Source organism: Chelonia mydas, chromosome 2 (genome assembly GCF_015237465.2).
Source record: "Chelonia mydas isolate rCheMyd1 chromosome 2, rCheMyd1.pri.v2, whole genome shotgun sequence".
In the NCBI taxonomy this organism is placed as follows: Eukaryota; Metazoa; Chordata; order Testudines; family Cheloniidae; genus Chelonia; species Chelonia mydas.
The window spans coordinates 174,999,462-175,013,199 of NC_057850.1; the positions used below are offsets into that span (position 1 = coordinate 174,999,462).

Below are 13,738 nucleotides of genomic sequence, written 5' to 3' on the forward strand. Positions count from 1 at the left end.
GAGAACTGTATTCTTTCAGTGGCAGTATATTTCTACCCTCGTTTTTTCTGGTTTTCTTTCTTTAATGTTGCATTGGTAGCCTTTCAGACCAAAGCCTCTTATTTATCCCTACAATATGGAAAACAAGGGACATAGCTGTGAAAGCTTCCCTATTATCATTAGTATTATTATTTATTTGTTAACTTGGCATCACAGACATGCCTAGCAACCACAGCTGAGATTGGGGCCCCATTGTGCTAGATACTGTGCAAATGCATAATAAGAGACAGTCCCTGACCCAATCTTGCAATCTAGGGCCCTAATCCTGCAATAAGGGCTTGCCCAAAACAAATGATCTGCTACTTTAACGATGGTGGTATAGTTAAAGAGAGACACCCCCCACACACACACACTTGTATATATGCAGTTATATTGATAATAATAAGGCATCTTCTCTACAGATACAATTTATTCCTGTAAGGGAATAAGCTATTCCAGTATAAGGCACCTTTATACTGATATAACTGTATCCATGTTAGGAGTTGTACTGGAGAAAAAAAAATCACACACCCAATCTGAAATAGTTCTATCTGTACAAATACTGCACGTAGATCAGGCCTCAGATCCACGCAAGCAGACTCCTGCGTCTGCCACAGAGCCCCATTGGCTTCAAAGGGGCTCCATGTGGGTTTTGGGGGTCTACCTTCACCAATCTCATTAAAGAGCAGAGCCTGGAATTCACTGATCTCTCTGAGACTGCAGCCATGTTGCCCCTTGTGTTGGTTTCTATGATATGGCTACACTACCAGACTGAGACTACTAGTTTCTTCCACACAGGCTACTAAACAACCATCAGATAACTTTTGGTCGCTAATATCAACTTGAGATTGATTTAGTTGCATCTTTAAATGCTATCTCAGCATGTTCTGAGAATATTTATATAAATCTAAGTGTTTGTATCCTGTGAGATACATCAATTGTATACTGAGGTCCCCCCTTCCCCCCCCCCCAATCCTTGTCTAGGAGAGGTTAAAGCTTTATCCACAGTAGCATATTAAATTTACTGCATCAGAGAAGACAACTGAGCTAAAACCTGACTGCCTTCAAAATGTGATGCTGGAATTTTTGGCTGGCATATGTCCTCCTCAGCTGTGATCGGCCTTTCAAGGAGCAGTCTCTCCCTCCTCACAGTTACAAGGTGTGTGTCTCACCAGCAGCAGCATCACATACTCTGAGTGTAGGAGTGCTGATGGAAAACACATTCTTCTATAAACTAAAGCCTAGAGATCGAATTAAAGAACTGTGACAGGCTCTGGGAGCCTCCACTGCCACCTCCACCTCCTCATTGTCCTCATCACATAGTCGGGGTGTCGCCTCCCTGATCTCCCCAGAGCTGATTCTGCCTGAGCAGCAGTCCCAGCACACTTGGCTCTATTCGGCTGGGCTTTTTCTTGTTGCAGTTTTGCCTATCAAATACTGGGGAGAGAGACAAAGGTAGAAACAATTCTTATGCGTTGAGTGACACTAAGGCCATGTCTACACTACAAAGTAGGGCTGTCAAGTGATAAAAAAATTAATTGCATGATTAAAAAAATTAATCGCACGATTAATCGTGCTGTTAAACAATAATGGAATACCATTTATTTAAATATTTTTGAACGTTTTCCTCATTTTCAAATATATTGGTTTCAATTACAACACAGAATACAAAGTGCTCACTTTATATTTATTTTTTATTACAAATATTTGCACTGTAAAAAACAAAAGAAATAGCATTTTTCAATTCACCTCATACGAGTACTGTAGTACAATCTCTTTATCATGAAAGTTGAATTTACAAATGTAGAATTATGTACAAAAAATAACTGCATTCAAAAATGAAACAGTGTAAAACTTTAGAGCCTACAAGTCCACTCAGTCCTATTTCTTGTTCAGCCAGTTGCTCAGACAAACAAATTTGTTTACATTTTCACGAGATAATGCTGCCTGCTTCTTGTTCACAATGTCACCTGAAAGTCCGAACAGGCGTTCTCATGGCACTGTTGTAGCTGGCGTTGCCAGATATTTACATGCCAAATGCACTAAAGATTCATGATGTCCCTTCATGCTTCAACCATCATTCCAGGGGACATGCGTCTATGCTGATGACGGGTTCTGCTTGATAACGATTCAAAGCAGCGCAGGCTGATGCATGTTCATTTTCATCATCTGAGTCAAATGCCACTAGCAGTAGGTTGATTTTCTTTTTTGGTGGTTCGGGTTCTGTAGTTTCCGCATCGGAGTGTTGCTCTTTTAAGACTTCTGAAAGCATGTTCCGCACCTTGTCCCTCTCAGATTTTGGAAGGCACTTCAGATTCTTAAACCTTGGGTCGAGAGCTGTAGCTATCTTTAGAAATCTCACATTGGTACCTTCTTTGTGTTTTGTCAAATCTGCTGTGAAAGTGTTCTTAGAATGAAGAACATGTGCTGGGTCATCATCCAAGACTAGTATAACATGATATGGCAGAATGCAGGTAAAACAGAGCCAGAGACATACAATTCTCCCCCAAGGAGTTCAGTCACAAATTTAATTTATGCATTTTTTTTTAACGAGCGTTACCAGCATGGAAGCATGTCCTCTGGAATGGTGGCTGAAGCATGAAGGGACTTGCAAATGTTTAGCATGCCTGGCATGTAGATACCTTGCAATGACGGCTACAAAAGTCCCATGCGAATGCCTGTTCTCACGTTCTGGTGACATTGTAAATAAGAAGTGGGCAGCAGTATCTCCCGTAAATGTAAACAAACCTGTTTGTCTTTGCAATTGGCTGAATGAGAAGTAGGACTGAGTGGACTTGTAGGCTCTAAAGTTGTGCACTGTTTTGTTTTTGAGTGCACTTATGTAACAAAAAAAATTGACATTTGTAAGCTACACATTTCCAATAAAGACATTGCATTATGGTACTTGTATGAAGTGAATTGAAAAATACTGTTTCTTTTTATAATTTTTATAGTGTAAATATTTGTAATCAAAAATAGTAACGTGACCAGTGTACACTTTGAATTCTCTGTTGTAATTGAAATCAATATATTTGAATATGTAGAAAAGCATCCAAAAATATGTAACACATTTCAATTGGTATTCTATTGTTTAACAGTGTGATTAATCGCAATTAATCACTGTTTTAATTTTTAAAATCATAATTAATTTTCTTGTTAATCGCGTGAATTAACTGCAATTAATTGACAGCCCTACTACAAAGTTAAGTCGACTTTATGTAAGTTGACATTGAGCCTCTGATTTAAGCAAGTCTATCTTGCGTGTCCACACTACTCTCATTGTGTCGGTGGAATGCATCCTCACTAGCAGGGCTTGCATTGACCCACGGAGCACTGCACTGCGGGTAGCTATCCTACAGTGCACATAGCCGAGTGGAATTTTGGGATGGGCTTGCAATGGCTTATGGCACCAAAACTTTGGCACGGGTGGTTATTGGAACATGGCGTTAGCCTCCCATAATGCACCTACCCACTCCTTCCCTCCTTCCCTGAAATCAACGGCAAACAAAGCAAGCCTTTTTCATGCCCTTTTTTGTAAGCCTGGGTTACCCTCGCAGACGCCATAGCATGATAAGTATGGACCCCGCTCAGCTGTACACTGTTGTTGTTAGCATTACAAACACCTCACACCTTATCCTTCAGTATTTACACAGCTGATACAGGAGCCACTGCACGGAACAATGTGATGCCATGCAAGCAGCCCTGCTGGAAGACATATAGTGGAGCAATTCGCAGTTGCTGGTGACAGTCACACATCACCTTGACACGGCTGAGTGCCATTTCTGGGCCCAGGAAACAAGCACTGACTGGTGGGACTGGATCGTTATGCAGCTATGGGGTGACAAGCAATGGCTGCAGAACTTTTGAATGTGTAAGGCCACTTTCCAGGAACTGTGTGAAGAGCTTTCCCTAGCCCTGAAGTGCAGCAACACTAAAGTGGCGATAGCCCTGTGGAAGCTTGCAATGCCAGACTGCTACCGGTCAGTGGGGCATCGGTTTGGAGTGGGTAAATCTACCCTGGGATCTGTTGTGATCCAAGTTTTCAGGGCCGTTAACAGACTTCTGCTAAGAAGGGTAGTGACTCTGGGCAACATGCAGGACATAGTGGATGGTTTTGCCATGATGGGGTTCCCTAACTGCGGTGGGGCAATAGACAGAATGTGTATCCCTATCTCGGCACCAGACCACCTTGCCAAAGAGTACATAAACTGAACAGGGTACGGCTCAATAGTGTTGCAAGCGCCGGTGGATCACAGGGGCCATTCCACCAACATCAGCGTGGGATGGTCAGGAAAGGTGCATGAGGTGTGCATCTTTTGGAACACAGATCTGTTCAGAAAGCTGCAAGCAGGGACTTTCTTTCCAGACTGCAAAATAACCATTGGTGATATTGAAATGCCATTTGTGATCCCAGGAGACCCAGCCTACCCCTTGCTCCCATGGCTCATGAAACTGTATACCGGCAGCCTGGACAGCAGTAAGGAACGGTTCAACTGGCAGGGGGATAGCTCAGTGGTTTGAGCATTGGCCTGCTAAACCCAGGGTTGTGAGTTCAATTCTTGAGGGGGCCATTTAGGGATCTGGCAAAAATTGGGGATTGGTCCTGCTTTGAGCAGGGGTTTGGACTAGATGACCTCCTGAGGTCCCTTCCAACCCTGATATTCTGTGATTCATAGGCTGAGCAAGTGCAGAATGGTGGTTGAATGTGCCTTTGCACATTTAAAATTTCACTGGCATTGTTTGCTTGCTAGGTTAGACCTCAGTGAAAGCAATAGCCTCATTGTTATTGCTGGCTGCTGTGTGCTCTATAATATCTGTGAAACAAAGGGAGAAAAGTTTCCTCCAGGGTGGGAGGGTGAATGAATAAGGAGCCTTTTCTCCTCAATCTGGTAAATTTTATTATGCACACAAACACACAGAGACAGCAAAGACAAGTAAGATAACCTGGGGCAAAAGGGCTGATAAGACTGCGGGGCGGGGAAGAAACAAGGAAAGCTTGCTTACAGATGCACTGCCATAACAATCAAAGGTGTGGGAATGGGCGCCTTCTGGTTTTTATATCCTCACCTGGTGTTGAGTGCAAGGGATACCAAACTCCTCCCCGCTCCCCGCCCGCAGGATGTTTGGGGGAGGAGGATGTAGAAATGGGTGATGATGGCAGCCGGTTCAGCATAGGCTGTAGAGGGACTTTAGCGTCCAGCTGCCTTTCTTGAACCTCAGCCAGATGCCTCAACATGTCTGATTGCTCCTTCATACACCGCAGCATCTCCTCCTGTGTGACGCGCTCTTTTTCCCTGCATGCTCTCCTGTCCAGGTCCAGGTTCTCGGACAGTGTGATCCTCCATGCTCTGAGCTCCATCTTGTCACTCTTGGAGGAGTGCATTAACTCATTGAACATGTCCTCCAGAGTCTTCTTTTTCCACCTTCTAATCTGTCCCGGTGTTGAGAATGTGCCGACAGACAGGGTTTCAGCTGCAAGGAATGCAAAGCACAAGGGTAGCATTGACAGTGCATACATTGTTTCTGGTGCAAGGTTCATTTTTTTAAATAAAAAAACCATCCCTCAATACACTTCACTGCAAGCCACAACGTAATCACAACCGCAAGAGTCTGTTTACTGCTCCAGTCTGGTGAGTAAGGCCAGGAGGCATGGGCAAGAGGTCTCGTGCTGCTGTTTTTGTGAAGACATTCGGGGGATCACAAGTTGGAACTTGAGAAAAGCCCCATTTCTCCTAGCAACCTGGGTGGTGTTTGAGGACAGGCACCAGGGTAGAGCCTCCCGAATAGTTTGCTTTTTACAAAAGCGGCACCGGGATGGGGGGAAGGGAGACAAACAGGAAGCAGCCACCACCCCCCTTTCTTTCAATGCTGCTTGCAATATATGGTGATCCCTTCCAACCACAACAACGGCATGTTTGGGAAGCGTGGTTGTGTGACCCAGATTTCACCAAATGGGGAGCAGATTACTTGTTGAATTGTTTGCGGTTTAAGGGCTAGTATTGAAGACTTCCCCTGTTTCCCCTAGGTGACTCTATGCGATATCACTCTCCTGAGGGTAACAGAGGCAGAAAGGGAGCAGATGCTGCGTGCGTCTGGGTACAGACCTGGTCCTTATGCTGCAATGCTGTGTGCTGCAATGATGCCAGCAGAGTTAATACTGGAGTGGTGCGGGAAAGTGGCCTACCATGGTGGATGGAATAAGGAAGCCCTTCCCAGAAACCTTCTGCAAAGGATTGTGGAGTATCTCCATGAAAGCTTCCTAGAGATCTCTCTGAAGGATTCCCGGTCCATCCCCGTGCACATAAAGAGTCTTTTCTGAGAGCACCCTCTGCGTAGCTAGAGTGGCCACCGATACCCACTACACCTACTTTTTTGTTCAGATTAAACATAAAAAATAATAGCATGTAACCCCTATATTTTGATTGGAAATGTGGACTCACCAGAGGTGCCTTCCCAGGCATCACGCTCCGCCTCCAACTGGTCCTGTGAAGGCTCCAGGGTTAAAAACGGTTCTTGGCTGTCGGGGAGAATGGATCCTCTGCTTGCCTGCCTCACATTTTCCTCCTCCTCACCAATGTCCTCCTCCTCATCGTTGCTCAAGGTCGCCTGGGGCTCCTGGGAGGTATCCCCGGAGGGTTTTGGGGTAGTGGTGGGGTCGCCGCCGAGAATCGCATGCAGCTCCTCATAAAAACAGCACGTCTGTGGGGCAGAACCAGAATGACGGTTCGCCTCCCTTGTCTTCTGGTACGCGTGCTGAAGCTCGTTTATTTTCACGCGGCACTGCTGCGTGTCCCTGGTGTAGCCCTTCCCCCCATGCCCCGTACAAGGTTGGCATAGATGTCAGCATTTTTTCTGCTGGATCGAAGCTCTTACTCTGCAGTTAGGCCCAAGAAATCCACAGTGCTTTAAAGACTGGGGTTAATATCTGTAGTCACAATAGCCTATTCTTCTTGATGTATTTCTCTGAGGTGGCAGCTAACCTCTCCCACAGGTGCAGCATGTTTCCTGTCACTGTTGCACTTGTGGATCACCTTCCTTGCTGTATTGCTCAAGCATACAGCTTACATTTTAATCCAGCAGGTAATTCAATGACATGACCTGGCTAATACAAGCAAGTCTCATCCCCACTGAAAAAAACCTCGTGGCATCATCCAAAGACCTGAGGGTATTGCCCCGAGGTTTTATCAGGGGTCAGTCTGGCAGTGCATAGTGCAGGCTGCTGCCTTCCTGCGCCTGGCTGAAGGAATGTAGGTTGAAACATTAAATCGTGCCTCCTGCACATAAAGCCTGTTCTACTTGTGGAGCGCCCCAGCACCACCTCTTGCTTCATGTGCTGACTGGGGCTTTAACTGAAGCTCTGGGAACACAATGCCCTGTGCAACACTGCGTGATGTGGCTACGGATCTTAGGCCTTGTCTACACTACCAGGGTAAGTCGACCTAAGTTACTCTGTTCCCGTTACTCTCTTCCAGTTATGTGAATAACGTAGCTGGAGTCGACGTAGCTGAGGTCGACTTACTGTGGTATCTACACTGCACTATGTTGGCAGGAGACGCTCTGCCGTCAACATACCTTACTTTTCTCGTTCCGTTGGAGTACCAGAGTCGACCGGAGAGCGCTCTGCTATCAATTTAGCAGGTCTTCGATCCCCGGTAAGTGCAGACATGGCCTTAGAGGCAGCAATGGGAGCACCACTCGCTGTCGCATTCCCTTTCTGTTAGGATCAGGCATTGCACAAAGTGAGCCTTGTGGGAAACAGCCATCATGCACTGCCTTCCTCACATCTCACCCACTGTCTGGGGCCAGGAACCTGGGCTGGGAGAGAAGGGAGGGAGCGGGCCATTCTTCTATCCCAACACGCAGTTTATCAAATATATCAATGGCAGTGTGTTGCTGCTCTAATCCGCACATGCATACAGTGATGCCTTGGTGGTTTGATCTTGGTGCTCTTGATGAGGCTGACACGATCTCGTAATCAGTTGTTCGATCAATGGGCCATTTGTCCAAGATCAGCTGTACCTTCCCTCTCACTCTCTGCTTGCTATATTGCACACATTACTTCTTGGCCATGTGCAGATCTCTAACTATGCCTTTTGGGGCGGGGGAGATAAAGAACAGCATCAGCCATTGGTTCCCAAAAGCCCTGACCCTCCCCCTGGAAGTAACAATAAGTTAGGCACTGGCATGTTTTGCACAGGAATATTCAAGAATAAGGCTTCAGCCTATATACAAGCATATTTTTTAGCCCTTAAAACTCTTGTCCAGGGTTGTTTTACACTAAATCTCCTATGGAATACTTTGGGCACACTGGTGATATTGCTGTTACTCTGACTCGCACAAGGCTTTCTTGACACACCGCAGTGATCATGAGGAAAGCCATGCTGCCGCTCAACCTGGTTCTCGTTACGTATCTCCCTATCACTCTGCTTCTGCATAGATGTGGTACCCACCCAGCGGGGGTCAAGTCTGTTGCTAACCATCTGCTGACATATTAGACAAGTTGCAAGGATTTCATCACTGCTGTCAAGAGAAAAATATTCCCACACGTACAATTTCAGTGTCCGGTTTTTTTCTTGGCTGTTGGTGGAGTTAGCTGACTATGTGAAGCATGACAGCCTGTACCCTGGGCAGCTCCGGTACCTCTGCTGCTTCCTGTGATCTTATCCCACAAGTTGTATGGGCCTCTTCTTTCTCTCTAATTTTGAGACAATGGGAAAGTAACATGTCAGCATCCTATTTTGGACAGCTTCTTCATCAGCCTTCAGGTGCTCCATAGAGAGACCCTCATGTTTATCATGGCCCACAGGACTCAACCAGCCTAGCACAGGGCCAGTTATCAACATCCTCATCAACGACTCTCTCATTAGGGGGAAGTCTGCTATGAGGAGTCATCGACAGAGGGATCTTCCTCTTCAACACTGAATGCCCCTGCTAACTGCTGGTGCTGTGGATGGACAAGAACCTGTAACCCAAACCCTTTATTCTTATCCCTTCCACAGCCCCGACTTCCTGCTTTTTCCAGTCAGTTTGTACAAACATAGACTGCTGTGTCTTTGCTTCACATAATGCAAAGCACTAGCAGAGGCGCTTGGTGGTTGTGATATTGCCATGCTGGTGGTAGCCATTGTTGGACTGCCCCGTCTTCTCTGGTGAGTTTGGTTTCTTGGGGGGTGATTTTTGGGGGTGATTTTGCTCTGAGTAGACTGTATGCATACGTGTGCGTGCCAACCAGCAATGGCAGTTACACATAGGAGTGGCACATTGCTAAGCAAACACCTCATGGGGAAGACTTATGATGATTGTTTCCTAAACCCCTAAAGTGAGTTTGGTTCCCCAACACAGAGATTGTTCCTGAGATCTGACCTACCTTTCCTAGCACACTGGGCATGATTATGTGAATATGACATTAGTGACAGGCTGTTTCAAAAAGTGGGATACTGATAAATTCAAGTGATGCCCTAGCGAAATAAATTAAATTGTGCTGTGTTGAATGTCCTATCATCCTACATCCAATGTGCCAATCCTTTCACTCTTCCTCCAGTCCCTGGCACTCAGACAATTAAATAGGCCAGTTGAGGGACTGGCCACAACATTTCAAATAGGACCACATGTGTGTATGTATGCACAGTTATTTGGTATCAGTGTGGCAGATAAGTGAATGTAAAGTCTGCTAAACAGCCAATAAGTCTGGCTTCTGTCTCTCATCTTCAGTGAGAAGAGAACACAGCTATTTTTAAATCTGGGGTCCATATGCAGAGCCCGCTATGATGTCTTTTCTTTTGTACAAAAAAGGACAGGAAAAGCTTTTAAATGTCCTAAAGTTTCTCTAGTGTCGTAATCTCTCTCTTCCCCCACTGCCCCCCCCCCCCCCCCGATCACTAGTGCTTTGGTCAGGCATGCCTCCTCTTTACAAGGAACAGACACCATAATATATGGCTAACATGACCCCCTAAACATTAACAAACATACTGTCTGATATGACAGTGAGAGGCATGTTATAAGAAACTAAAAAGACAGAATAACTAATAATCAAACACCCAATATAGGGATAATACCAAGAATGTCATTTGTTCAGCCACATCATTCATTAAATTAGCAGATAAAGAACAAATTTGGGGAAATCATGAATGTCTTATGGCTAGCTTGCAAGCAGAAAAAAATGAATTGGATAGATGGCTGGTTGCATGTATTTCTTCCAGCTCTCGCTCTAATTTTTATAAGAGATTTTATTTTATGACAGTTGGAAGATAATTCAGAAAAATATTGAGTCACTTATTAAAAGTGACATTTACTTTGGTGCTGGATCCTACCTGTCCCAGCAACTTTTCCATTAGAGAGCTCATTTGAGAAGTTAAACTATCCATTAAAAATGTAACCTTCATTAGAAAACATCTAACAGAACCATCAGTTCAGTTGGCCCCCAAAAGGGAAAATGTTGCAAAACGAGAGCTGTGTGAGTGCCACCGTCTCCACAACTGCTCTGGATCTGTGCTTGAGAGGGACGACGATCCTGCTGTATCTAACGCCCATGTGGTTTGGGAGACACTGGTGTTTTTAAAAAGCAGACATCAGCTTTTAGTTAGCAATGCAAAGTGAGTTATAGATGTTGAGAGCTGCAGCAGCACTCGTGAGACCAAAAGTACTTGACTAAAAGAAAGGTCTTCTCAGTTTAAAAACATGCTTCTTGAAATGATCAGTCCTCCCCTTCTCTGCCCTTGCTGCTCTGCTACATTTTATTTATGCTGCATACCCAGCCACAAGCTTGTTCGTCTCACCCACTAATCCAGCTTCAAGCCCCTTCCGTAAACCACTGTGCCTGGTCCACCAGCCTCTAGTCACTGCACACCCTAATATTAAGAACACATACTACAATCAACAAAAAGGTATGCCCAATTAGAACAAGCTGCAGGAATTTGCACTGACACTTCCACTACACACACACAACCCCTCGGGTATAGGGTTTACTTCACATCTTTAAGAAACTCTAATGGACCCTCTTTTTAACTCAGATTTGGCCTACCCATCCTTGAGATTCTGCATCCCATCCCACAGCTTTCTTCATGAGTGAACAGGCCTCTGAGCAGAGACTTCTATAGCCACTTCTTTAGGACTTCATCCTGCACCATCAAATTAAATAGTAGTTAGGCCATTATCTTCAGTGGGAACAGAATCAAGCCTTCAATTAGAAGGGGGCATGCTGCTGAGTAATACACAGACCACTCCCATGATCCCATCCTCCCCAGCAGTGAGAATACCACTCCCATAGCAGACCTACTCCTGCTGGCCAACAGAGCAAGAACCAGTAAACTAACCTGGGTCCTAGCCTAGTAGTAAAGACGCCATTCTCGGACACATTTGATACTGTCTGTTCATGTCGTCAGTGAGGAAAATCAGTAAGAGCAAGAACCAAGACTGTTGGTCTTGCTCTTTTGACTTTAGCAGTCTGCATCCCTTCAATCCTCCCGTGTTTGGGTCAGACATTAGAGGGGAATAAGTCCCTAAAGTTTTATCTATGTGACCCAGATTAATGGCAGCGGCACTAAAGAAATACTCTCTCTCCTGCAGTGGTCAGTGGCTATTCTAAATCCATTTCCAAATTCAGCTGTTGCTTAGTTAATTCTCATTCTCGTATGGCATATTGCAGTACTGGACTGCTGCCTCAGCTGGTCTTTGAATCCTCTGTAGTGAAGAGGTCAGAAAAACTTCTTCAGTCTTCAGCAGAAATCTACTGAAAACATCAATTGTAGAAAGCTGATGGCAAGTTGTTTGACAGATACTGAGTAGTGAGCCATATTATGCTACTGGGAATGGTTATTTGTGGGCATAATCTACATTGACAAATTGAAGAAAAGGATGCCATGCAAATATTAAGTGACAGATTTCAGGTGGCCTTGATTATTGTTGGAAATACCATGGGTATTGTTCTCTGGTGTACATACAGCCTTACCTCTCACTCCTTAGAAACAACTGAGGGTAAAGGGCTCAGGCCACTTTACAAACAGAGTTTAAGAAAAGGCTGAAGGAGGGGAGCGTAGATTAGACATATTAAAAAATATGATTAATCTTTTAAATTAGATATAAATGAATGTGTTGGACTCTTCAGCCCTTAATGAGTGGCAACACCAGATTTAAGAACAGAAGTGTGGCTGTTTTGTTTACCACAAACCAGGCAAAGTCTACAGCTTGGTATATTTTCCAAACTTCCTGTTTTGCAAGTATTATCATAATAATAAATGCCTAGCTCTTATCATCAATAAATTTCAAAATGCTTTACAAAGGAGGTCAATATCATCAGCCCCATTTTACAGACGGGAAATCGGAGGCACTGGAAGGTGAAATAACTTGCCCAAGGTCACCCAGAGGCAGGAATAGAATCCAGGTTTCCTGAGTCCCAGTCTAGTGTTCTCTTCGCTAGGCCCTGCTGACTCAAAGCAAATGTGGAGTTCCTACAGAAGGAATGACGATTCTGTAATTACAGTTATAATTTTTCATTTCACTGAAACTACTTTGCCTTACTAACACGCAGTCCTATTGCTGAGATTTAGCATCAAATCCTATTGGCTCTCTTACAGTCCCTTTGTCTTCAATGTTTAGCTTTTGTTCTCAATTTTCTTTCCATTATTGGGGACGTGTCAAATATGCCTGTTTCTGTGGTCAAAAATAACAGTGTGTTTCTGTTTTTGCTATAAAATAGTTGCTGTAAAATGCTCGCTAATTGGGTGCATGCCTCCCCATCGTAGAGCCTGGTTAAAACTGTTTGTTTTCTTTCTTTTAAAGTGCCAGCCTCACTTTTACTATGTGCTTAGTAAATCCACATAATTTATTCTAGTAGGGCTAAATGGATTTTCATTTTCAATTCTAATTTACTCTGGGCCCTTTTAAGTTAGTAGTGCTGATCATGGGGAACATTTAGTATTTGGTGAAACATACAGGCTAATGTCACTTCCCATAGGACTATTTATGCTTCCCACAATATTTTAGGATAAACGGTTATTTTGGAAAGCACCAGCCCCATAGTATTATTTATAGTCTATAAAAAGCTTCAGTATTAGAAAAATATCCCACATATACATCAGTTGGCTTTAGAAATAAAAGATGTGGGGCAAAAATCTGCTGTCTGTGGTCACACAAGGAGTCCCAATGAAAGTCAGAAGAGCAGGATTTGGCCATGTGTAATAAAGGGCCATGCTGTATCAAGGATTTTTAAATAGGACTCCTAATATTTCAACACAATTGAATCCCTCATTGATTTCAGCCAATTCAGTTGCTGGAATAAGTCAGGGCTGCTTTTGCTACTAGGAGTAAATGTTTATGTTATGATGGGGTGCCACTGTGCTGGGCGCTGTACAAACAGAAAAGAGCCAATCCCTGCCCTGAAGGACTTGCCATCTAGTTTGCGCGAGGGTTGTCGGAGCACACTCATGGCTGTCCCTGTCACTCTGATGGGGAGAGGGCAGGAGTGGGTAGCACAACGCATGCATTTCTCACCTGAAGTTTGTCTTGCCCATCAGGATTCCACAGCAGGCTGTTTTAAAAAAATGTTCTAGCCACTCTGTCCCATTGCAGCAGAGCAAAAGGAGAGAGCAGAGATCTGGATCTGGCCCCAAGAGTCTCTGTTGAGATCTGCTGTCTTATGTGAAACGCAGTATGGTCAATCCCAAGTGTTTAAGAATCATGAGCCATGCCCCCAAAATCATGAGTTTGGCTTAAAAGTCCTCAG

The 13,738-nt window shown here is 44.4% G+C and overlaps 1 long non-coding RNA gene across 1 annotated transcript; it reads right to left on the reverse strand.

The window, feature by feature from the left end:
- Nucleotides 1-7,960: 7,960 nt before the first annotated feature.
- Nucleotides 7,961-13,535, reverse strand: LOC119565514. Its single transcript, XR_005224186.2, has 3 exons — nt 13,507-13,535; nt 11,039-11,135; nt 7,961-8,108 (listed from the first exon to the last, which is right to left on the reverse strand). It is a non-coding gene; the product is annotated as an uncharacterized LOC119565514 (long non-coding RNA).
- Between the last annotated feature and the right edge of the window lie 203 nt (nt 13,536-13,738).